The sequence below is a fragment of the Arvicola amphibius genome, chromosome 12 (genome assembly GCF_903992535.2).
Source record: "Arvicola amphibius chromosome 12, mArvAmp1.2, whole genome shotgun sequence".
NCBI lineage: Eukaryota > Metazoa > Chordata > Mammalia > Rodentia > Cricetidae > Arvicola > Arvicola amphibius.
This window is the reverse complement of record NC_052058.2, coordinates 87,196,346-87,220,918: the sequence shown is the minus strand read 5'-3', so window position 1 is coordinate 87,220,918 and position 24,573 is coordinate 87,196,346. Positions and strand designations below refer to the sequence as shown.

The following is a 24,573-nucleotide window of genomic DNA, read 5'->3' as shown; positions in this document are numbered from 1 at the left end:
GGTGGTGTGGGTAATGGGGATCGGGGAGGGGGTGAGTGCCAGCTCAGACCTGGAGCTGGGAAGGCTTAGCAAAATCTCCTCCTTCTGTACTCAGTCTGCATACGCTGAAGATGGCCTTCAGGCTGGAAAAACGGCTCCACTGACTTGGCAAGTGTCTCCTAAGCTCAGGCTCAAAAGCTCGGTGTCAAGTTTTGAACTCTTCTACTCACTTAGGCTCTGCCAAGTCTTCCTTACAGGGTGGAGCATTTGTTCTCTCTCCTTGTCTCTAGAGCTGCCACCTTGCCAGCCTCTGGCCTCTCTTTATCACAATCACTGTGAACTGGGCCACAGATGAACGTCTGTGCCCACTGGTTCAAGGCCCTGATCACGGGCTCCCCATCTGCATAACTGAAGTTAACTACTACTAACTAGTACAAGAGCGCAGCCAGGACAAGGACTCGAATTCCACCTGCTCCCAGCCTTCCCAGCCTGGCCCGTGACCAGGACTAGGGCTGGAATTCCACCTGCTCCCAGCCTTCGTTCTCCAGGCTGTTAAACGGGACTGTAAGTCAGTTTGCGACAAGGGCAGTGAGGAAAGGCTTGGTGCCTCATAGTTCGCCTCTAAATTTTCTCCGCTGCCCTCTCCCCTCCAAACAGCCCATTCTATTTTGCTTGCCTCAACTTTCCTGCCTTGCTGGACCCCATTTTCTCTGCCAGTTTAAATCCTATCCCTCCAGCTGGGCTCAGCTGGAAGCTCAACTCCTCTGTAAAACCTCCCATGAATAACCAGAGCCCATAATGGCGTTTTCTCTCTGTGTTTCTACCGCACCTTCCGTTGCCTTGAAATGCTAAAATTTGTTTCATGCACTTCCAACTTGTCACCCTTGGCTCCTGCAGGCCATTATACCCCACAGCAGGGGTGGCGGGTGGAGGCCTGGGAGCAGTTCGGCGGAAATTTAGTATGCGATTATTGGATGGATTGAGGGGCCAGCTCCTCCATCTATACAGAACTTCAAGTCCTCTTTGCAAGTCTGTAGGCATGGCTGTCACTGTTAGCTGTACACTTAGAAAAAGCAAGACCGAGAAGCTCTGTGTCTAGCCAGGGGCACTGATCTTAAGCCCTGTGTCAAGAACCTTGACCTACGGAGGCCCTGACTTACAGAAGTCCCCATGCCTTGGGCTCCATCTTCTCTCTTAGTGATTTTTCCAGGCTCGGATCGGGCGTGGCCTGCTATGAAGCTGAGTTATGGTGTCCATTCTGAGTGGCCCACACCAAAGGCCTTTAAAGACTTTTAAAGGGTCTGAAGCCTTGGGCCTGAAGCCTTATCTGCAGCAGGAGATCTGCTTTTCTAAGCCCCAGTGTGTGGTAGTGACCCAAATTTTCTAAGTCACCAAGCAGTAGCCTAGCACCCCTTTTTGCATACATGGGATCTTGTTCCACTTCCTAGTTTAATAGCTTCATAACGGCCAGCCTGCAGGTGGAGAACCCTAAGCCATGTTTGGGTGGGTCCTGTCAATTCCTTCCTCAATCCCACTGAGACTAAACCCCTTTCCTAAGTGTTGGAAGCCTAGAGCAGCCTTATCTAGAGGCAATGCTGGAAAGGTTACTCCTCCCTCTGGCAGAAGAGTCACCAGTCCCATGGACAAACTCACCCACCGCTACTGTCCTTACCCACCGGTTAACACCGGGAGGGTAGCAGTATGCAAAAACTGTGGTCACAGCCCCAGCTGTGTCTGTGAGCCACACCTGTCCTACACGCTGAATTCCCCCATCTGTTCTTCTGGCTTTTGCAAGAGGGTCGGAGGGAGCATCAGCAATGCCATTCACTTCTCCTCAGAGCCCCAAGCGTCATGCCCTTCTCCCTCTCTCCCGCAAGCATTGGGTCTTGATGCAGAAGAACCGCTCAAACTACATCATCGTGCTCCACCCAACTCCTTCCTCTGGGGTGTGTGCCTTTTGAAGCAGAAGGGGCTTCTGGCCACTCAGGAGTTAAAATGGCAGCGGGACTGGAGGGGGTTGGCGTGGCAAGCAGACAGGGAGGAGGCGACCAGAGTGGGCTGGGGAGGTTGGGAGCGCGGTGGAGCAGCTAGTGAGGAGGACGAGCGCGAGCTGCCGGGAGGGAGGAGGCGCGGCGGGGGCGCCGGGCGCCGCGGGCCTGCTCTGTTGTCGGCAGACGCGCGGCGCTCCGGGAGCGCCGGCCCTAGCCGCCAGCCTCCGGCCGCGGCACACAGGACTGGGGACACTGCCATTGCCTTGACGTCCTCGCAGGCCCGGCATCGCGACCACTCCCAAGACAAGAGCAGGTTGGGGAAGGCGCCCTGCGAGCTTCCCGGGCCTCGGTGGCGGCGCGTCGCGGAGGGCGCGAGCAACATCCCCAGCCGGGAGGCGAGCGACAGACATAGAACGGCTCTCATGCGGTGAGTGTGCGGCTCAGGGGCGGCCAGGGTCGTGGACGCCGAGGCCTCTGGTTTGGCCGAAAGGATCGCCGTGATCCAGTCCCCGCAGCTCGGACTCTGCTGACCGGGTGGGGGAGGGGAGCGCGGCCGCGACCGCGGCGGTCGCCAAGATGCCTGCAGGAGAGCTGGTGACTTGGGAGAAGGCCGGGAGGGGCGAGAGAAGGAGAGCTGAAAAATGCAAAGGAGGTGGCCTCTGCACCGCCTGGACCCGAGCGGCGGAGGTGGGGGTCGGGGCCTGAACCTATTAAGAGAAGCCCAAACCCTCAAACTGTTGCTGGGTAGCGGGGAGCCATGGAGATGTAGAGGAGCCAAAGAGGTGGCCCTGGGGTTAGAGAGGGCGTGACAGAAGCGGACTCAGGATAGAAGCGCACCAGAGCCTAGGGGACTTTCTCTTCCTGGGAGCTCGGGTGGTGGCGGTGCGGAAAAGACAGGATGGCCTCGGTTGGGTCTGTTCGAAGTATCTGGCACCGAGAGCCATGCTTCTCCTGGGTGGGAGACTGGGGTCTGACTGCAGTCTAGGATGGGACATTTGAGAGAGGGAGGTGCCAGCCGGGCTTAGCCTGGGTGCTGTGTGTTTTGAAGCAGCTCCGAGACCACCGCATCACCGCAGGCCGGGCTGGTCAGCCACAGGTGGGCCTTCTGTCCTGCTGGCATGACATGGCTGTGCGGGCGCAGGCTGCCCAGCCAGCCAAGAGCCGCGAGTGGCGGGGTGAGGCAGCTGAACGGAGAGGACAGAAGAGGTGGGGTGAACTGGACCCCGGGGGTGGGCCCTAGTGGGGTGTTACAATGCTCCTGGCGGCCCCTTTCCTTCCTCCCCCACCAAATGAACAGGAAGGAAAATGTCAGCTGGGCTTTGTGCTCTGTTCCTCAGGCTGCCGCAGCTCCCATCTGTTGAAGCCAACGCAGCTTCTAATTGGGCGACTGGCAGGGCTTAGAGGGGGTGGGCTGGGCACAGCGCTGTTTGCCACTAGTTGCCAGAGATCGACTGGCTGGCCCTCTGCTTGAAGACCCCAGGAGAGGGGAGCAGTGGAGAGAGACACCAGGTCAGGACAGGACAGCAGGAACGGCCTCTTGACAGCTTCTTCACCGTTGTTGAGGGGGACCAGAAGCAAAGACCTAGGCGTCTTTACTTATCCAGAAAGATGACTGGCTCCATGCCCCCTGTCTCGACATCTCTCTGGCCAGTGTTCCCTTTCCCGGGGAGAAGGCCAGCAACCCCCTGTCCACTGAACAGTCCTCCAAAAGAGCAGAGATGGGCAGGACTGAGCGCTGGACGCGAAGCCCCCCACCCCCCGGCCAATGGGTCCTCTACTTACCAGAGAAAGTCACATGTGGGTGGCTTGACCCACTTTCCTGACCAGGAGATGTTGTGAAGAAGTGGAAGAAAAGGAGCACAGCTGGGGGTCTGTTTCTCTCAGGCCTTCCTCCTTCCCTGAACTGCCTGTCTACTGGTGCCTGGCCAGATTCTGGGCTAGAATGTTATCTGGAAAGGGTAGAAAGAAAGGACTCTCTGGTATTTCAGGGGTTTTGACACTTCCGTGGTCCAGCACCTAGAAGCCTCCCCAAACCCACATCTCCTGACAGAGCCTCCACATCTGACAGAGCCTGAGGGAGACACCCAATGGCAGTAGGACCTCAGAGATCTAAGCCTCTTGTAACCAAGCTAGGCCAGCCGATTGCTTGCTAACTGCTGGTGCTCCCCCTTTCGTCCCATTCCCCCCTTACTCTCTGCTCCTCAAGCACCTCTCCATCTCCCTTTGCCCTCACACCACACGGCTCATCTATCACCCTCCTCCTCCTCTCCAAGTTTACCTTCCCTCCGTTCCTTCCAGGTCTCTGCCTCCATCTCTGCCTTTCTGTAAGATGCAGCTTAAACCCCAAGCTGGGCACACAGTGGCTCACTCAAGTCTTGACAGCAGGAGCATATGTACAGTTGTCCCCAATGAATCCCCTTGGTAGAGAGTGCCAGGCTGACAGGTCTGGCACCTGAATGTCCTTGTCCCTGGCGTCCCCTGTATCCTGCCATCCGCTCACTTGCTTCTCCTACTCTCTACTCCCTGTTTCTTTTATTTGAAGGAAAAGAGAAAACACACTGCTTTAAAAAAAACTTTTTCATGCAACAGCTACTCATTGAACACCTACTGTGTGCCTAATACTATTGTAAGAGTGGGGGATACAAGTAACAGACAAACCTCCATGTCTCAGGCAGAGCTGAACGTGAGAGTTGGTTAGTTCCAAAGGTTTGGTGGAGGGAGAGGAGTATAAACCCTAGCAAATTAACAACACCATCACAGAATGGCCCTTACTATCCCAGGTTCATTGCTAAGCATAGATGATGTACCACTTAAGTACTGCTAATCTGAAAGGATGGAGCAGTTTACATACGATTGTCTGTCTTGGAGGCCAGGGCTATGTAGAAGGCAGTGGTTTGTACAAGGAGGGAGGCAGTGATGGTTTAGGGAGCAGCTGCTCTGCACTAGCCTGTGTGAGGAACGTTACAGAAACCATCGCATTCGGTCCACCTAAAGAACTGCATCAGAAGCCGGGCGGTGGTGGCGCACGCCTTTAATCCCAGCATTTGGGAGGCAGACACAGGTGGAACTCTGTGAGTTTGAGGTCAGTTTGGCCTAAAAAGCGAGTTCCAGGGCAACCAGGACTGTCTCGAAAAACAAAACAAAACAAAACAAAACAAAAAAGAGCTGCATCATGGCCCCTGCTTTCTAACTGAGGAGTCTGGGCCTGGACAGAATGGAGCACTCAGCCTCACCCTCATTTTGTGAAGCTCCCACTGCAGTTCAGTTGGCTCTTACGATGTTTATGACATCTGCTAAATTCTACATTTGCCCTAGCTTTTCAGGAGTGGGTCTTGTCTCTCTCCTCAGAGTACAGGCTGTATTTGCTGAATGATTGCATGAATAAAACCTTCTCACATGATCCAGGGATGCTTCCTATAGGAGTGAGGGCGCTGCCGAGGACACAGGGAGGGCAGAGAATCTTCCTGACCCACAAGTGTGACAAGCTGTAGCTACCCTCACTTTCCCTAGGCTTCCACCTTCGTGGGGGCAGGCTAAGAGTGAGGAGGACATCGCCATGTTCCTCTGAGGTCAGTGTTGGAGCTCCTTCCTTGGTCGACCTAATGAGTCAGGGTTGCTCCCGTTCTCAGCCTCCTCGGGTAAGCATGTACTATCGCAAAAGCCCAGAGACAGAGAATGGGGGTAGGTAGCTTGGGTGCAAGGACTGCGGGCCAGGACAAGGTCAGTGGTCAAGGCTGGAAGTGGGACAGGCAATGGGGGCACAAACAGGAAGGAGACAATGGTAGAGGATAACTTCAAAGTAAACCCCAGGGCGTGGAAAAATAGCCACAGTAAGACGGGTCCTGCTGCAGGAATGTGTGTGACTGGCCCCTAGGAGAGGACAAACCAGAGAGAGGCTTCCTTGTCTTAGACTTCCTGTATGGTGTAGGTGTCTCTAGGCTATAACGCACAGGCTGAAATTGTGTGGCGTTTGTCTCATTCAGGCTTTACTTGTTCAGGCAGATGTCTTCCCTAATGTACCTACTCTGTGCAGAAACAGATGAATCAGCTATTGTCTCTGACATTGGGGAGCTCGCATAAAGGGTATAGAGTAGGTGGAGCCACCCGCCCGAGTTCTATAACAGGCTATAACACTTGTTGTGGGAGACCCTGGAAAAGTCATATGACCTCTCTGTGTCTCCATTTTCTCATCTATAACTGGTTTGATAATAGTACCTACTTCATAAGAGGCAGGAACACAGGGCAGTGAACCCAGAACAGTGTCTGAAATAGAAGAAATGCTATGTAAATTGATATTATTATCAAGGAGTCAACGCTGTAGTTCAGGGCTGAAGAGAGGAGTCTACTCACATCTGCAGACTAGATTTGCTAAATTCGAGACAAGGCTTTAGAAGGGGCCAGCGAGCAGAGGTGGAGGGTCTCAGGACGGGGTGCCGAGGGTGTCCGGGGCACAGGAATTGTATGAAAAGGCACTGTGGTGTGTAGGTGTTGTCCCTTTGTGAACATCACTAACACCACTTAGTGTCCCTCTTCAGCTTTTTGTCCTGGTGCTAGGAGCTGGACTTCTCGTGGGGCTGGCTAGCTACCCAGAACAGCCCCACACCCCTTGGTCTAAAAGAGTGGGCTGCCAAGCAGGGGGCTGGGCCAGCCCTGCTGGGTTTGATTGTGTGACCTTGGCCTCCTACACTTTTCTAAGTCATCAGTGCCTAGTCTCTGCAGCAGCAAGGTCTTGCACTCTGGCTTCTGGTACTTCCTGGGGACCTGGGAGAGCTGCTGCAGGAGGTGAGTTTAACCAGGGTCTGCTTTAGAATTCAGTTTGTCTCCGTGTGTTTCTTCCACCCACATCTTCCCTGCTGTTCGGCGTTTGATGGACTTGAAGCAAGTTCCAACATGAAGAGCAGGCCCGGAGTTCCTGGGGCAGAAATGGTTTCTCAGCTTCCACCTCCCCACCTGTAATGACACACATTATAGCCCCTAGCATTTGCTGAGAGCTCGTGTCAGGCACAATGCCAAGTGCTTTACCTGTGTCGTTCAGCTAGACCCCAAACACCCCTATTACCCGGGTGCTACTCTTGTCCCTAATTTCAAAATGGAACGACCGAGGCTCAGGCTTGCTCAAGGAGACATATATGAGCCACTGCAGCACCCCCAGGATCCAGCAGGCCTAGGGAGTACCCTGGAGTCACATAGCCCACTCGCCTAGCTAGCCTCTTCCTCCTGGAACAAGTTCTCCATGCCTGCCCTGTTCAAACCAGTATTGCCTGTCACTCATTAGGGAACTTCAGTATCTCCCTGACCCCTTCTTCCTTTTCGAACAGGCTGTGCTAGCCAATGCCTTTAAGCTGTTTTTGTTGTCCGTATCTTAGGTACTAGGGATCAAACCTAGGATCTTTTACGTGCCAAGCCAGCTCTGTACCAATGAGTCGTGTCTGCGGCCCCCAGGACTGATAGTTCAGCTCTAACACTGTTTCTTTCTGCCTCGGCCAGAGCCACCAGGGCCTTCGAGGAGTTGACCCTGATTCCGTGCCCATGGACACAAGAAAGGGCCCAACCAAAGCGTGGCTCCCCAGAGGAGGGGGGAAGGGCTACCCGTAGTGAAGGTGAAAGGAGACAGGTGGACTATTTAGGTCCGCTGGCGGGCTGCTGTTAACATAGCAGGTTCATGTGTCCTGGGAAGAGCCGGTGTAGCCGGTTCTGTTTACAAGTATCTCTTGAGGCAGCTCCTTCAGAGAAGACAGGTGGCAGAAGAGGCGATGATTGTGCAACAGCCAGCTTGGGTCCCCCAGGAGAAGTGGTTCTGCCTTATTTGATCCTTCCCGGATGAAGGAAGCAGAGGGAATGACAGCGGGGAAGGGGTAGGTCTGTAAAGCCCTGCACCTGAGCACAAAAAGCTAGCGGAGAGCACGTCTAGCTGGGAAGGCAAAGGGCGAGACGTCCTGAAGGTACAGGCGCTATAAAAGCTGTACAGGAGGAAGGGGAAAGGAGAGAGATTGACACCTCACCCTGACGCTCAGGATGGCCCAGTTAATGAGGCAGGATGGACTCCAACAACCCAGGGGATCTGTGGACTGGCTCCACCCACAGCCCTTCTCTGCACAGCCATGCCTTTGCCATCGTACACAGGGTGGGCGGTGCACCTCTTCATTAGCTAGTGTTTATCGAGCCTCGGTGCCTGCCCCAGGGATACAGGCAGCAGGGAATAACAGAGAGCTCTACCCTTAAGGAGCTTTTATTTTGCTGTCTGGGGATACAGCAAAGTAAACTTAGAAAGCAAATGGCATATTAGTGTTAAGTGCTCCAGAGAAAAATACAGCAAGGAAAAGAAATAGAAGGTGCATGATAGGAGGGCTGGGGGTTGAGGTTTGTTCAGGGTGGCCACCACGGCTAGCAAATGTGGAATGGGTACTGCGCAGAAGGAATAGCTGGTGTGCCGGCTGGGAGGCAGGATGGGGCCAGGGATGCTGGAAAGATGCTAGGAGGAGCTAGTGGGAGTGTGGTGCATGGTGGGAAAGGCAGAAGCCAAGGCTGGGGCCATAACCATGAGGCCAGGCTGGAATCAGGGTTATGGCTGAAGCCTTGACGCCTTCTGAATATGATGGAGACATTTCAGGACTTGGATTCTTTTAGTTTTTGTTTTGTTTTTTGAGACAGGGTTTCTCTGTAGCTTTGGAGGCTGTCATAGAACTAGCTCAGTAGACCAGACTGGCCGTGAACTCACAGAGATCTGCCTGTCTCTGCCTCCCAATTGCTGGGATTAAAGGTGTGCACCACTGCCAGGCAGAATTTAGATTATTGAGACCCTGGAGTCTGGGGTCATCCATTCCAGCACTCTCTTGCCATTGCAACTATTCTGGTCCATCAGTGTGTGTGTGCTTGTTTGTCGAACTTGGTCTGGGTGGGGCTGTGGCCGTGGGTTTGGGTTTGGGGAGAACATAGTGTAAGCCTTGGTCGCTGCTGGTAGAGAGCTGCTCAGATGAGGAGGCAGAGCTCATACTCTGAAATAATGAGGGAATAATACCAGACAGTATTTAAAACCAAGTGCTAAACTGTGTGATTTAGACTATAAATGTTATCAGAGCTGTGCACTCTGTGTGGGCGTACACAGGGAACGCTTCCTTGGGAGGTGCGGCAGATTGGGGCCTGGAGAACAAAGTGGGATTCCACTCTGCAGAGGGGAGGATTCAAGAGTCTAAACCTGGAGGGGTGAGAAGCAATCAAGCAAGAGGGGAGGGTCAGGGGTCACCTTTGGGGTGGGAGGAAGTCCACAAACTCCATGCTAGGGCAGAGAAATAGGGGACATGTGCGGGATGTCCCTGGACCAGTCGCTTCCCTGCAGCCTCTGCTTCTCACATCCTCTTTAACCCTTCCAGGGAAAAGGGCTATGGTCCTTTAGGAGTCTGTCCTCCAGCGGTTTTGCCTCTTTCCCAGGTTCTCAGAATCCCTCTGAGCTTCTTCGGATGTCCTTGACCTACCAGGTATCTGTGGCCCTTTGCTCTGACATGCCCCTAGGCTCCACTTGCTTATCCAATCAGCAGCTAGACTCTCCTCTTGAATCTTAACCCCTGAGCTCCTCTCTCTGGCAGGTTACTCCTAGACAACTTGATGGTGCTCCTTTTCCCGAGAGCTGGGGGGTCTTCGCTGGAGCAGAAGGTAGCTCACCTCTGCAGCGGAGGGTGAGAAGGCCAAGGAGGAAGAGAACCCATTGGGGTACCTTCACCTACTCAACATAAGCAAAAATGCACACACACACCCTTGGACGTCAGCCAAAGAGGAGAAGCCAGGGGTCACAGGGATTAAATTGCCACTGTTAATTCAATAGCCCACTCTCCTGCTCTGGACCCTCAAGAGCTAAGAAAGGAGGGCTCGTTCTGTACCCCAGGTCCTGCTCCTCGGAATTGTTGGGCTGAGTCTAAGACTGTTGCCCTTACGGCTCACAATCTTGAGCAAGTGGAGTCAGCTGGAGCTGGGTGAGAGCCCCATTTTCTAGCCACTTGCCCTGGGGTGCTTTAACTTAACCTCTCTGAGCCTCAGCTTGGGCTTGCATTAAGTCCGGGTTAATAACGCCTGCCTCCCAAGGTTGTTAATAATAATAGCTAACACTTGCGCGTGCTTACAAGGCGCCCAGGGCTTTACGCATTCATCTCATTTAATCCACAGAACGCTGGGAAGTCGACATTATTTTCTCCCATTTTGCAGCTGAGGAAACTAAAGCTGAGTTGCTTTAAGTCACTTGCCGGAGGCCACACACAGTCGGCAAGTGATGGAGCCAGAATGCAGCCCCACACCCTGTGACTCCAGAGCTCTGTTTCTCAGCCACCACATGAAATGATCTAATCTGTGTAGAGCGCCTGCAACAAAGTAGGAGCTCAATAAATGTTAGTTCCTTCCCCTCCTTTCCCCAAGGCCACTCCTCCAGAACAGCGTCCCCCTTCAGCAACACATTGCCTTTCCAGAGTACGCTGGAACACGAGATGCAGGATGGGAACTAGTCACCGCTTTACACCAAGAGAGAGGCAGGTCTGAGGACAGGGTGATCCATTAGATTAGAATAAAATCTAAAGACACCAGGCTGTGATTATGACCTACCATTCTCTGAGGAGTGGTATTCAGCCTCACTGAGTCTCAGCTCAGGCCTTTGTGTGACCGTATCTATGGAGATGAGACCAGAGGTCAGGTGGAAGGAGAGAGAGGGCAAGGAGGCTGTTTCTTCTGCTGATGCTAGAAATGACCCCTAGAACTGCCCAGAGAAAGGTTCCAAGACTGAGCTTTCTGAACTTGGGTGTGGGTTTTTTGAAGGTCAAGGTATGTGGAAGAGAGGCTGGTATCTCAGCTTCGTGAGTGCTGAACAAGGGTGCCTCCTGCACCTGACTTACACACACAGTTCCATTTGACCTTATCTGGAAAGTCAGATGCTGCAGGGTAGCTGAATGCCAGGGTGCATGTGGGCTGTAGGCAAGGAGGTTCTTTAGAATGGCCCTCATTGGTTCCTCCTTAAGTCACATTTTCAGATGGAACTAGACTCCTCTGTGCAGTCCAAACCAGCCTGTCAACATTCCCACTGGGTGTACAAATTCCTGGGTTCCTGGGTTTTCTCATAAGGATACTCCAAGAGATGAGAAGAGGAACCCAGGCCTGGGTTACTTTATAACCGGAAGTCATCTGGCCTTGCACTTTCTGGTGCTTTTGGAATCTGATGTCTTGCTTTGTTTCAAAGCAAAACTGCAGTGTGTGATAGGCAGAGTCAGAGCCATTTTGTATTACCCTAGTCCCCAGAACCTTTGAATATGTTGTTACATAGACAAGAGACAGTAACTGGGGGATGAGACTGGGGGAACAGGGGAGGACAGAGGGCAGACTGTAGCCTGGATGTAAAATAAATAAATTTGCTTAAAAAATAAAAGAGACAGTAAGGTTGTAAATAGAATGAAGGGTGCCAACTGACCTTCGAATGTCCTGAATTATCCTGGTGGGTCCAATGTAACCACAGGGTCCTGTAGAAGAGGGGCAGAAGTCAGTGTTGGAGAGACACGCATGAAGAAGACTTGGCCAGTGGTGGCTAGCCTTTGGCCAAGAATGAAGGCTGCTTCTGGAAACCGGAAAAGCAGTATAATCATTGTCCCCTGGAGCCTCCAGAAAGGAATGAACCTGTCAATACCTTGACTTTAGCCCAGTGAGACCCATTCCAGTCTAACCTCTATGCCTATAATAAATAATTAATCCCAAGTAAGACACTAAATTCGTGTGAATTTGTTACTGTAGTGAGCACAGGAAAATGAGTAGAAGGCAAACGTAGTGAGGTAGACCAGAAGTCCACTCAGCCTCCTGCTGACTTCCTAGTGACCATGGAGGAATTATTTCATAACCTGTGACCTGAAAGCTAATTTGAAACACACTAGGTTTAAAGTAGCAGCTCCACATTCTCCAGACAGTGAAGTCAAGGCCCAGAGGGAAGGAACTTCGCTGGAGGTGAATGAGTTGGGCCTCCACCCCCAGGGCTTGCTTTTATCTTGTCAGAACCTGGCTGCTTCCATGAATTCTCTGTTCCAGTCACCAGTGCTCACTGTGCGTGCATGCGTGCGTGCGTGTGTGTACTTACTTATCTACAAAGAGTGCTATGCTAAGTGCCTGGCAGAGGTAAAGACTCAGAACGGCACTGCTTGGGTTCTGCCCTACCTTTAGACCCTCACTGGGCCCTTAGTTTCCCCAAAACATAGGTAACCAAACCCAGCTGCTTAGGGCTACAATGTTCCTTGCCCTGGGGCTAGTTGCTAGCTAGGCTCCATCACAATCACCTCCTCTGCACCTGCTCCCCACCCCAGCCTGTGTAGGATTCATCACCCTAGCAAGCTTCAGGTGAGCAACACACAGGCCTTGGGACTGGGAAGGGAGGAAAGGAGGCAGAACAGGCAGCGCCTCAGTAGCACCTTATCGGCCTCTGTCAGGCAGTCAGCCTTCCCAGCTCTCCCCCAATACACCTGAGCCATTGGCCAGCCCCCAGGGCTGCCAGTTCCTGGTGTCGGTCTCCATGGCAACCCCACATTTGCCGTTCTGGTTTCTAATGACTTATTGGCATGTGTGGTAATTTGCAGAGCTTGGCAGGCAGAGCTTGAGAAGCCAGGAGGAGGAGCTGGAGGCAGTAATGGGACTTGGCCGTAGGGAGGGGCTCAGAGTGTTGACTGAGGCGCAAGCCTTCCTTCCCTACCCCTTCTAGTCCCTGCAGAGTAATAGTCCAAAGTAAGGGAGCTGCCTCAGGCCTTAGCCTCCCCTCTGAAGAGCATCAACTGTCTCCACAGCCCTGCAAAGGAGACAGATGGAAAGGCAGATGTGGACCACAGCTGCTCACCTACCAGGCAGCTTGAGCAGGTGTTCTGCTGTGACAGGTCAGACAACGCCTGCCTTCCAGCACTCTCTTGCTGACTCGGGGCTCTGGAACAAGGGGTCCCTTCTGGAGCCAGGACTCAGTAGGCTTCATGGGGACAAGAGCAAAAACAGTGTCCACAGTCCCTAGGTCCTTGCTGTTTCCAGGCCTCTGGAACATTCAGAGAACTAAGGAGTGCAGTACTTAATGAAATGCGGGATGCTGTAGGGAGGGGCGCACCAGCCCAGCCATTAAAGAGGGCGAGGCCAACAGGAGCCTGACCTCTGCTCTGCCTGGGCAAAGCCCCCTGGACAAGGCCATGGGGAGAGGCTGTGGAGCCTCCGCTGCCTTCTTCCTTCACACATGTCTTCCTGTCACTCTGAAGTCATGGGAGGCAGCTAGCTTGCTGATCCCGGCTTCACCTTTAAAAGTAGCTCCCAATCTAGCTTAGATCCAGGACCCACTGCTTACTTGCCACCTCTATGGCCTTAGACAGGCTCTTGGCTTCTCTTTAAGCTTCAGTTTGCTTATTTCTAAAATGGATTGACATCCCCTGCTCACGGGATTGTGAGATAAAATCACCTCACATTTGTAAAATGCTTGGTCCATGGTTGGCCCCAATAAATATTAGAGAATGTTTTTAACAGACTTCTAATTATCTACCCAAATAAACAGGAGCCATGCAATCAATAACAAAGAATGGACATGGTGAGGTTTTCTTCTTTAAATATTTGAAATGCCTTCATTTACTCAGTAAATGTTTATTGAGCATCTACTACTGAGCCCAAGCATCCAGCAGACCCTGAGTTTTTCCTGGTGTGTTATGATTAGGGCGGGACCAGCTGACTTGAGCATTCTCTGAGCACATAGCATCTCTCAGAATTCTGGTGCCCTGGAAGTGGTCCTTGTATGACTGTTTGAGAAGGGACTGGTCCCCTGAGAAAGACCAGCCTTGCGGAAGCTCTGAGTGGTGCCAGGAGATAGTGCCAAACTCTGCAGAGTGTTTTCAGAGCTAAACTGGGGAGGAGAAAGGCTTAGGGTTAGGACACTGATGTGTGGTCACTACTCCTCTACTGTCAAGAGCTTCTGAGGTACTAAGGGACCAGCAAGGACCACTGCAGCCACCAGCTAAAAGAGGAGCATGAGGTACCTGTTCTCTCCTGCTCAGTAGAGCACATGCTCCTTTGACCAGTGCAGGGACAGAGATAGTACAGCAAGGGGAGCTAGGACACTTGCTTCCTCCCTGCCAGCACCATATGTCTTTCTGAGCCCTCCTACAGCCACCTCTGAAAGGCACACTGGACTCAGGTGTACTGTCAGTGACTGGGACCCTGGGGACTGGCTAGCTAGTGGTGTTCTCGCCACTCAGGTTCCCACTGTAGCTCATATCCAAGTGATGATGACTTAGGGGTTCCAGGGATTACTACCTGAACACACCATACTGTTGCTCCTAACCTGGGCTGGAAAGCCAGACCTCAGCCAGTTCCCCACACCTACTTTTATTTATGAGAAAGTTAAGTTGTGTGGAAAGGAAATTACTTGCCTGATGTCACACCATGTGTTTAGCGCTGTGGGAACTGGGCATAAAGCTCCTAATTCTGTTCTTGTGCTACGTCTGTTACCTACTCTCCAATTTCCTGGTTTTCTTGGTTGTCCTGATCTAGTTCCCAGATGTAAAAGGAGGCCGTTTCTCTAAGTCTCATAGTCACCCTGACTTCCTTACCCCTTTGCCAGCCCCTTGCCTCATTAGGTAAAGCCTTTGGCATCCACCCATATTTCCCCTCCCCCCATACTCACGCTTTCTCTGGTATTGTCCCCTCCATACAATCACCCTCCCCTTCATACTCATCCTTCTCTTTCCAAGCATGTCTGTCGTGTGGTAAGATCAGTGTCTCTATGGACAGTACATCCTTCCTCGGGCCCATCAGCCCTTCGGTGGCTCCTCCTCATCCGATCTTGCTCTAGAGTTAGCCATCACCTAGAGGGTCACCCTGCCCTCTGATGGCCACCTCCTGGTCTCCCAACCTGCTTAGCCAAGCAACCCCACAGCACCATTCCTGAACCTTGGGATCTTGGGTCTATTGGACACTTTTCTTTCCCTCCTCTGACTCCAGACAGATTCTATGGTCCGTGTTAAGGATCCTCTGCCACTATCCAAAGCTGTCTAAACTCTCAGTCTTTTTACTGCCCCAAAGCCCCAGGTTTAGATTAATTGCTCTAGCTTTTGGCTGAGGTCAAGCTCACACACACACACACACACACACACACACACACACACACCAAAGGCAGATGGGTACATCTACAAGCTCACCATCATCAATCCGACTTGTTCTTCAAAAGTGCCTGGTATTCCTATCACATCCCCCTGGCTCTCCCAAACTCTCCGATGACTATTTCACACCCTCCTCCCCAAACCTCCGCCTCCAGCAGTGATCTCAGCCGAGGACCTCACCTCCCACCATACAGAGAAATAGCTGTCTTCAGGCAGAACTTCCCAATGTGTCCCTACCAAACCCTCAGGCACACTGACTGCCTCTCATCCTCCCCTCCTCCCATTGTTTCAGCCCAGGTCACAAGGCACCTAGTGCTCCCCATGAGTTTTATAACCTACCCTCTGCCCTCCAGTAGTTTCTCCTGGCTTCAGAAAAACTAACCAACACACAATCCTTCCTCAAGCCCAGTTGCGGCCCACACCCTTCATCCTCTCAAGCCAAGTGTCTTCAGAGATTTGGCTCCACTAGTGTGCTCTACTTCACACCGCCCACACCTTCCTCAGCCCCACTCGGGTATGGCTTCCTCCTCCAGCCCGGGGAAGCAGCTCTCCACTCTGCTCAAGCCCGGGAACAAGCTCCATTTGTAGACACATTTCCCCTCACTTTTGGCACTCCCCCTTCTCTGGGCTTCTCCGACCCCATATAGTCCTGGCTTTTTTGGATACTCCAATGTCATTTTTTGCTGACTCATCCTCCTCCCCTCCATCTTTAAATGTTAGCCGTCCTTGGAGGCTGTCCCTGGTGGTGGTACTGTTTTCTCACAGGGGATCCTGTCTCCAGGTCTCGGCTTCACGAGAATGGCCCCCCTTATCATCCACAAGCAGGTGACATCCAGATCTCTAATCTCTGTCTTCTCAGTTTAGTGCTGTGTCCTCATAGCCACTTGCAGAGGTGATTAAGATGGATTATGCCAGGAAACTTTGACGTTGGCATAGCTAAGCCAGCGTCCTGCTTTTCCTAAGTCTCCTTGCCCTTTCCACCCCTGCCTCAACCACGCGGCCTGATTTTGTGAATGTTAACCAGGTCATGCTTGTTCTACAAGCCATAGACTAGGACTCATTAGCCGTTCTTCCTTTACTACCACAAGCCCATCTCCGTATAGAGGAAGATCTTTGGAGAAAAGCTCAAATGAGGACTGGGTATGTAACTGTATACCTGTGACCCCAGTACTCCAGAGATAGAAACAGGAAGAACAGGAGTTTGAGGCCAGCCTGGGCTACATAGTGAGAGTCTATCTCAAAGAAAACAAAACAAAAGGGCAGTGGGAGCCAAAAGACGAATAAAATTATTAAGAAGTAAATTCATTAAGAAAAGAATTTTAAGCCAAAAGCAGAAGAAGAGGTTGGAGAGTTGGTTCAGCAGTTGAGAGCACTGGCTGCTCTTGCAGAGGACTCAGGTTCAACTCCTTACACCCACATGGTCATTCATAACTGTAACTAGTCCTAGACAACTTGATTCCCCCTTCTGATCTCCACAGACACTAGGCACACATGTGTACATACATAAATACAAGCACAGCCTAATACACATGAAAATAATAAAAATGAATCCATCTTTAAAAGATGTTTAAGCTGAAGGGAAGTCTGACTCCGAGTGTGGCATTGGTAGACCAGATGTCCACACCTTGTCAGTGGTCTCTGGGTGTCCTTTCTCTCTTCTCCCCCATCCCTTCCACTAGCTGTAGACCCAGCCCGGGTTCAAAGGAGAGCCAAAGTCACTAGTGCAAGCCCCTCCTCACCGGTCGTTCTCTCAGAAGTAGTACCCCTTTACACCTGACATTTGACACTCTCTCTGCAAACTACAGGACTTCACAAGCATTATGATGCTCAACTGCATTGTCCTTGGTGTCCCCTGTGAGAAAGCTGGCGTATGTGAGATGTTTGCCTGCTGCACGGCGGAGGAAGCCACAGAGCAGGGGTTTGATGGGTCACCTGCAGGCACATGGCTGATGAACAAGAGAGTTAATTTGGGTCTAGTGCATGGGTCGTCACTCCAACGCTTCTCCTGATGTTACATGCATGGCTATGCCTGTGGGGAGGGGGAGACTGTTGCATACTCAGGATGATCACAAGGGATGGAGGAGTCACACTAAACCAGACCCTCAGCAGGTGGAGGACAGGACCTGGGGTGCAACCTGCAACTGAGGAGAGCCAGCTGGGCCTCTCGCTTTTTGCAGAGATCCTCATTTACTCCACGCTAGGGACAGAATGTCCCACCCAGAAGCAGAGGTACCCAGAGAGCCATAGTGAAGAAGGCAGACATGGCAGCTGGTGGAAGACAGTGTCTCCTCGTACCATCTCCTGAGGAACAAGAGCCATGTACTTCCTGGCATGGCTTCTGCCAGCCTCTCCTCAGCCCTTCACTGCCTTCCATATGTCCAAGTGGAGCCAGCTGCCCTGGTTCCGCAGCCACCCCTGTTGCTCCATACCTCTGACCCTGGGGACCTTCACAGCCTTCTCCCCTGGATGGCTCCTCTTCACATTAGCACTCACAGCGCTTTCCAGGAAATTCCTCCCACATACTGTGCACACTCTGCAGAGTCTATGAAATGCCCTTCTCCCCTGGTCTTTCTCTTCTTGTTGGGTTGGACGCTCCTCAAAAACAGCCTGAGTTATCCACAGGGGTACTCCCATGCTGGCATGCCGTGGTAGCAATAAAATAACATGTATTGAACACTTGTTTTGAGCGGAATGCACTGAATTTTAGAACAGCTTTTTATTTTAAACCAAGTGTAGATTCACTGGAGGTACAAAGAAATGGGCAGGGAAGTCCTAAGGAGCCTTCATCCAGCCTTCCCTAGAGTTAACATCCTGCCTAACTACAGTGCAACGTTAAAACCAGGAAACCAAGCTGGGTGTAGAGACGCATGCCATTAACCTCAGCACTTGAGAGACAGGCAGAGCTCTGAGTTCAAGGCTAGTGAGATCTGAAAAGTGAGCTCTAGGACAGCCAGGGCTACATAGTGAGACCCTGTCTTGGGGAACAGAAGGAAAGGAGGGAGAGAGGAAGGGAGGGAGGGAGGGAGGAAGGGAGGGAGGGAGGGAGGGAGGGAGGGAGGGAGGGAGGGAGGGAGGGAGGGAGGGAGGGAGAGAAGAAAATCAGAAAACTGACTTGGTATGACCCATAGCCCTTATGCACATTTCATGTTCATTTGTGTGTGTGTGTGTGTGTGTGTGTGTGTGTGTGTGTATGTGTGTGTGTGTAGCTTTGTGTAAGTACAACCAAAATCAAGATACTAAACAGAAACTAGGCATGGTGAACATGTCTGTAATCCCAACAGTTAGAAGGTTGAGGCAGGAGGACTGAAGTTTCAAAGCTAGCCTAGGCTACATAAAGAATTCCAGGCTAGCCTGAGCTACATAATGAGACACTATCTCAAGTTACTAAACAGTATAAGGTAATTAATTAGAGTCAAAGGAGTCCGCTCTGCTGCCCCTTTATGACAGCGCATACCCACCAATCTGTTCTGTCACTACATTATATGATATCCAGATGTTCTGTTCTCTGGCACTACAGTTATAGAATGTCCAGATGTTCCATAAGATGAATCTTACAGGCTGGCATCTTTCACTGTTAGGTTTGGTTTTTCTCCTGCACTTAGATCCATCAAGTCATGGTCCACATCAATCATCCGTTGCTGAGTAGTATTCCAAGATAGGGATGGGTACACTACAGTTTGTTGAACCATTCAGCCACTCACTAGGAGATAATTATCTCACTCTGTTTTACAAGTGAGGAAACTAACTCGTCTGGGGTCCCATGACTAGCAAGCAGCATTTAATAAATGTTAAATGAGAGGAAACTAATAGATGTTTATTGTGCTGAGCTCTGCTGCATGAGGGTGCTGTATGCTCTTACCCTAGCATCCAGAAAGTTGTTCTACACATAGTAGGTTCTCGGTAAATCCTTGCCAGTAAGCTGTGCCTGTGTTTGTGTGGGCAGGAACCATGTCCAGCCTGTCCTGAGTGCCACCATTTGCAGGACAAGACTTGAAGTATAGTGCCTGATATCTGCACTTCCTTTTTGATTGGAATGAGAGGAAAGTGAAATTGGAGCAGTAAATATTGATTGCAGACAGGTCTGCCATTTTATCACCTAAGAAGCCCAAAGCTATCGGCTATCTTGTAATTTCCATATTTGCATGGTAGTCTGTATCTCATCTGCAGGCTGCTCGGCTCAGCAACCTCTGTGACCCCTGCTTCTTGCCAGCATTGCCTTCCCAGGAAGTGCTGGGTCAGGCTATCAGATCCTGGGTCAGGCTGAGCAGGAGCAGCCTATTAAAAACTGCCTGTTGGGTCCTGAACATGCCAACCCTATGCTGCAAAGTCTGCCTGGGTGTTTTTGTTCATGGAAGGGGTGACAAGCAGGACCTCAGAAGGTTTAGCTAAGGAAGATTTGTGGAGCTCTTAAGTCCCCAACCTGAAGTGTGGAATACTAGATGAGCTAAAGGAACCACAGCTGGACCAGCCTTGTCCTGGGCACAATGCCCAGAGATGTCTTGTTGAGCACCTCTGGCCACCCTCTCTGTAGAGGTAGGGTAATGAGAACTGTGGTGGTTTGAAAGAAAATGGCCCCCACAGGGAGTGGCATTATTGGGAGGTGTGGCTTTGTTGGAGTAGGTGTGGCCTTGTTGGAGGAAGCGTGTCACCGTGGAGGTGGGCTTTGAGGGCTTGTATATGCTCAAGCTTCTCTCAGTGAGATACTCAGTCTACTTCCTTTTGCCTCCTGATCAAGATGTAGCTGGAACCATGTCTGCCTGCAGGCTGCTGTTCTCCTCACCATGACAAGGACTGAACCTCTGAACTGTGAGCCACCACAATTAAATGTCTTCTTTATAAAAGCTGTCATGGTCATGGTGTCTCTTTACATCAGTATAAACCCTAACAAAGACAAGAACCAACCCCTGCACATAGGGACACACTAACAATACACTGGGTCCCCAGTACAGAGAACATGTGGATATACACACATGGCCTTGAAGAGAACCTGAGGTTTGGACCAACTGAGGCCTCACCAAGGACCACAGGTACAACTGGGCTCTACCTCGAGGAAGAACTCCCCCTTGAAGTGGTTCTGCATAATCAGACCCACCTCGTCAGACATGCTCCAGCACCAAGGTTATATGTGGAGTCCATGTTGACCCTTTTCCTAAAGGGCACTCCTGTCTGGGTGGGTTCATGCTGGACATTAGAGAGCAGGTCCCAGAACTTCTCATCAATGGTTCCCCATAGACACACAAACTCCCTAGGGGCCTGAGGGATTAGGAAAGCAAATACAGTCTACTGAGAGTAAATGAGAGTTCATAGTAACTGTGCCCTCAGCCCCTGGAACGTATGAGCACGCTACTGTCAGAAGCACAGAGAGATGGTATACTGGCTTCAGTAGGGACTCCCAAAGGGTGGTGTGTTAGAAGTGTATTCTCCAGAGTGGTTCTATTGGGAGGTTTAGGTCACTGGGGACATGTCCTCAAAAGGGATTGTAGGAGCCATGTCTTCCTCTTCTCCCATCCCTGGCAAGAATTGAATAGTTTGCTTTGCCACATGTTCCACACCATGACAGGCTTCCTTCCAAACGGCCCAAAGCAGTAGCACCAATTAATCATGACTGAAGCCTCCCAAAGTGAGTTCAATGAACCTTTGCGCTTTGTAAGTTGATGTATCCCGTGTATTTTGTTACATTAGTGGAAAGCCGACTAAAACAGATAGGATGGTAACTGGGGACATAGAGTGGACTGTTAGGAAGTGGGGCCACCCCAGGAGCAGAGGGGTAACATCTGATTTAGGATTGGTTCTAAGAACACAAGTAGAAGGTTGGTGCTTGGGGGAACCAACGGGAAGGAAAACTAGGTGCAAAAAATGGTCACTGGTCTAACTTAGGTGGTACAGAGTTTACAAGAAGGTGTAAGGAGAGCCTATAAAGAGAAGGATGCAGACGGGCAGAGGTTGGGCCCAGTAAGAGAGTCCAAGGATGCATGGAACTAGGAGTCAGGAGTCAGGGTCTTCAGCCTGCTGACTGACCCCAGGAGTTCCCAGAGATGAAAGCTGGGGAGATGAGGATGGATATAGAAGGACCATAAAATCCAAAACCAACTCACAGAGGCTTAAGCGCGAGGGACCTGTACAAGGGAGTGACAGGCTAAGGCAGAAGAAGGAAAGTAAGTGCTTGAGTTTCCTGAGGTGGGAAGGGCTGAGGCCGATTCTAGGAGTCCTTTCCCTGTACACCAGAGGGAAGGCAGGTAAGACGGGCAGGCTGGCAGAAGTGGCTCATAGGACGGGACAGGGACCACACCTGCCCGCGTCCATGGTGCAGACGGTACGCGGCACTTCTGCCGCTTTCCCAATTTTCTTCCACAGTGGCCTAGGAGGGGATACTTTCCAATGCTTTAACCAAGATGAGGCAGCAGTGACCTAACCCTCCTGCAGAGCCTGGCCCCTTCCATTGTTCAGCCCATTGTCCCTGGCCTTGCTGTTCAGGGACTTTCTCTACCTAGAAAGCATCATTGTTTCTCCTTGGCCTGACTTATGGATGGCTCTGACTCTGAGTCCCTCTGCCCTCCACAGCTCCCCTGAGCACTGTTTTTTTTTCCTCTCCTCCTAGATCTGGCAACAGCAGCCTAATAGCCTCCCCAAGGGTCAGGCTGGGAAGATGAATGCTAGCCTGTGGGGGCTGTGTCCTGCCTTTCCATGGGGGAGGTGATAGAAGGCAGGGCGCAAAGAATGGACAACACAAGCAGACATAGCTTGTAGGCTAAAGCCAGCAGAGTGTCCACCCATGCCGAACTGTGCTGTGTTGAATGGAGAACCCCCAATTGCTGGTCTAATTAGCACTGAGTGGGAAAAGGCAGGGTGTGTTTCCCAGTGGAAAGCCAGGAGAAACCAGATCTGGCTCAAAATGTTTGCTGCGAAGGAGCAAGTGAATAATAGCCACACGCATGCCCAAGCAGCCTGCAGGGCCAGTGGTAGCTGCCTTTCTTTGTAGGCATGGCACACAGAATGAGGGCAGCTACGGCAGGATACTCCAAAACCAGCTGCTTCTCAGTGTGTCTCCCGTGTTGTACGAGGGTCCCCTGCTAGCCAGGTTAACCAGGAGTGAGAGTTATCACGGCTGTGATCAGGTGATATCCACTGCCCCTGCCTGTGCCCCTGCTGGCACACCCCCAGGTCCATGAGCCGAGATCTGTGCACTGCCACCTCTCCTCAATCAGTGCTGGCCGGTGCCTCCACTGTACCTTTGGCATCTATGGTTCAAATGGAGGACAGGATAATACCTGGGGCAGAAAAGCTAAGGCTGCAGGGACATTGCAAAGACTGCAGTAGGAAAGCCGTGGGAAAATGTGGATCCATGCTTCCCTTCTGGCCTGGAGTCCTATGTAGCCATGAGCCTCACCAAAGCTTTGTGGGCCGCTACTTCCCCATCAAGGCCTGTCTCTCAGCCAGTTCCCTGAGTCATTCTGAGAACAGAAAGAGGCCCAGAAAAGTCAGTTTTCAATCCTCGTAAAATAAGCTATATCTTTAGAAGGGCCAGCCCCAATGATAAAAGACTGCAATAGACTTGGAAGTGCTCAGCTTCTACCTAAGCTCCAGGTCCCAGCCACTGACCAACGAACCACTCAGCCTGGGTTCGTCATTCTTTTGACCACAGATCAAGTCTCCTCCACAGAGTAGAACTCAGCGCCTGCCTCACACAGAGTACTTGAGAAAATACACTAGAGAGTCGTTTCTAGATCCCTAAATGTACTATCACAGACTGAGGAGGGCGGCAAGGATGGTGGACAGATTCCGGTCCACCATATGGACTCGAGTCCAGTCCCCACTGTGCGTCCGTGGCTTTGGACAGGTTGGTGAATCTGTCTTGGTGTTGTCGTGTGTAAACCAAGTCAAAGCACTACTCAGTGGTGACGGTCTTGGAAAGGGCCAACACGGATGCAAAGGAAACCTGTTCCATGTCCTGTGGGTGGGTCCATTCCCTCTTGTCAAAGCCCTCTTAGATCGTCAAGTCAAGGGCAGCTCAGAAGACATCATTTGTACATGTCTGCAGACACCCGGCCTACCCTGGCATCCGCCTTTGGAAATGCCACATTGTCTGCATCCTCCCCAGGGGGATGTCTCCAGTCACACAGCTTCAGGATCTGGTTTCTTCTTCCCGCTGAACAGCAGATGCATGTGAAGAATGCCAGCCTGACGTGACCCACTCTGCAGACCCTGCAATCTTAGGCCATCCCTCTGCTGGGGACCGTACTCCCTGGGCAACTGACCACTTGATGAGGCCATCCAGCTATGGGCAGGGACCAGGCCCGGGAGTGCTGGAGAATGCTCCTAGTTTAGGGGGATTTTTCTCCCCTTGTCTTCACTTCCTGTCCTGATCCAAGCGGACTTAACTGTGCCACCTGCAGTTCTGACAGCCCTTCCTTTATGCCGCAGCCTGGCCAACCTCTGACCTTTCCTGCCAAGGGCATCTGAGAGCCTGTCACCACCTCGCCACCTGCGTGGCTCCTGGAAAAATAGTACTTGAGCCATTAGGACCCTTTGTCTAGACAGCTGCCGAGGCTTCTCTGTGATCTCATCTGCCCTGTGGGCTACCTGCTCCAAAATATCCTTAAGACTAGGGAGCATTAAAAATGCAGAGTCCCTGTACAATGAATACATAATGAAAAAAATTCATAATACATTTGCATTTCAAACTGGGGGTTTAGAAACCTGTACTTCAAATAAGCTCTCATGAGATTAATAAGCACAATAAAGTTTGAAAAAAACACTAGGGGGAACCCCCCATGTTACATTGAGGTAGAATTAAGAACAAGCATATTCTCTGTGTGCAACTTGATTAACTCACATGTGAGATGTACAGGGTCCCCAAGTCATCACTCCCAGATTGAGGCCTAGAACACACAGCACCCCCCTAGTTCCTGTGCATTCCATAACAGGAGGAGGGGACTGCCGTTTGGAGCCTGGCAGCACAGATTCATCTTCCCTGTTTCTAACTTCACCTGAATGGAGTACGTGTGACTTCTTTCACTCAGCGTTATGTCAGCGCTGCCTACGTTCATGGGGCAAACCACCTCTCTATCAAAGCACCCAACCTGTGTGCTTTGGCCTCTCCTGAGACACTGAGGAAGTCAAGTCTAACCCTAAACCCTTGCCACGTCAGTTCCCCGGTCCTCCTAGCTCAGTCTTGTGGAGACCACATTCAAGTATGGTGTCCACATGTAGGGGTATCATTCTTCGAGCCTTAGTACGGGAGAGCCTCAGCGGCTGGGGAGACCCTGGGCCGGCTCCCACCAGTTCCTCTCTAGACGGCGACTAAAGTTGTTCCTTTGCTGGCTGTAGGTTGCTAGAGAGTCCAGGCACACTCCAGGTGAAATTGGCCAATTCCATCTACAAATGAAGAGACAAATGAGATGGAAATTGCTCAGAACAAGCGTCCTCCTCGCGTGTAGGTATCGGAGCTGACGCACTGCGCCGTGGAACTGATT

At 51.6% G+C, this 24,573-nt stretch overlaps 1 protein-coding gene across 1 annotated transcript in view; it reads left to right on the top strand.

The window, feature by feature from the left end:
• The first annotated feature begins 2,111 nt into the window (after nt 1-2,111).
• The window catches only part of Lrrn2 (leucine rich repeat neuronal 2), a 59,331-nt gene continuing 36,869 nt past the window's right edge, over nt 2,112-24,573 (top strand). The window contains exon 1 of the mRNA XM_038349464.1: nt 2,112-2,397. The gene's annotated coding sequence lies outside the window, so the exon portion shown is untranslated. The remainder of the gene's footprint in view (nt 2,398-24,573) is intronic.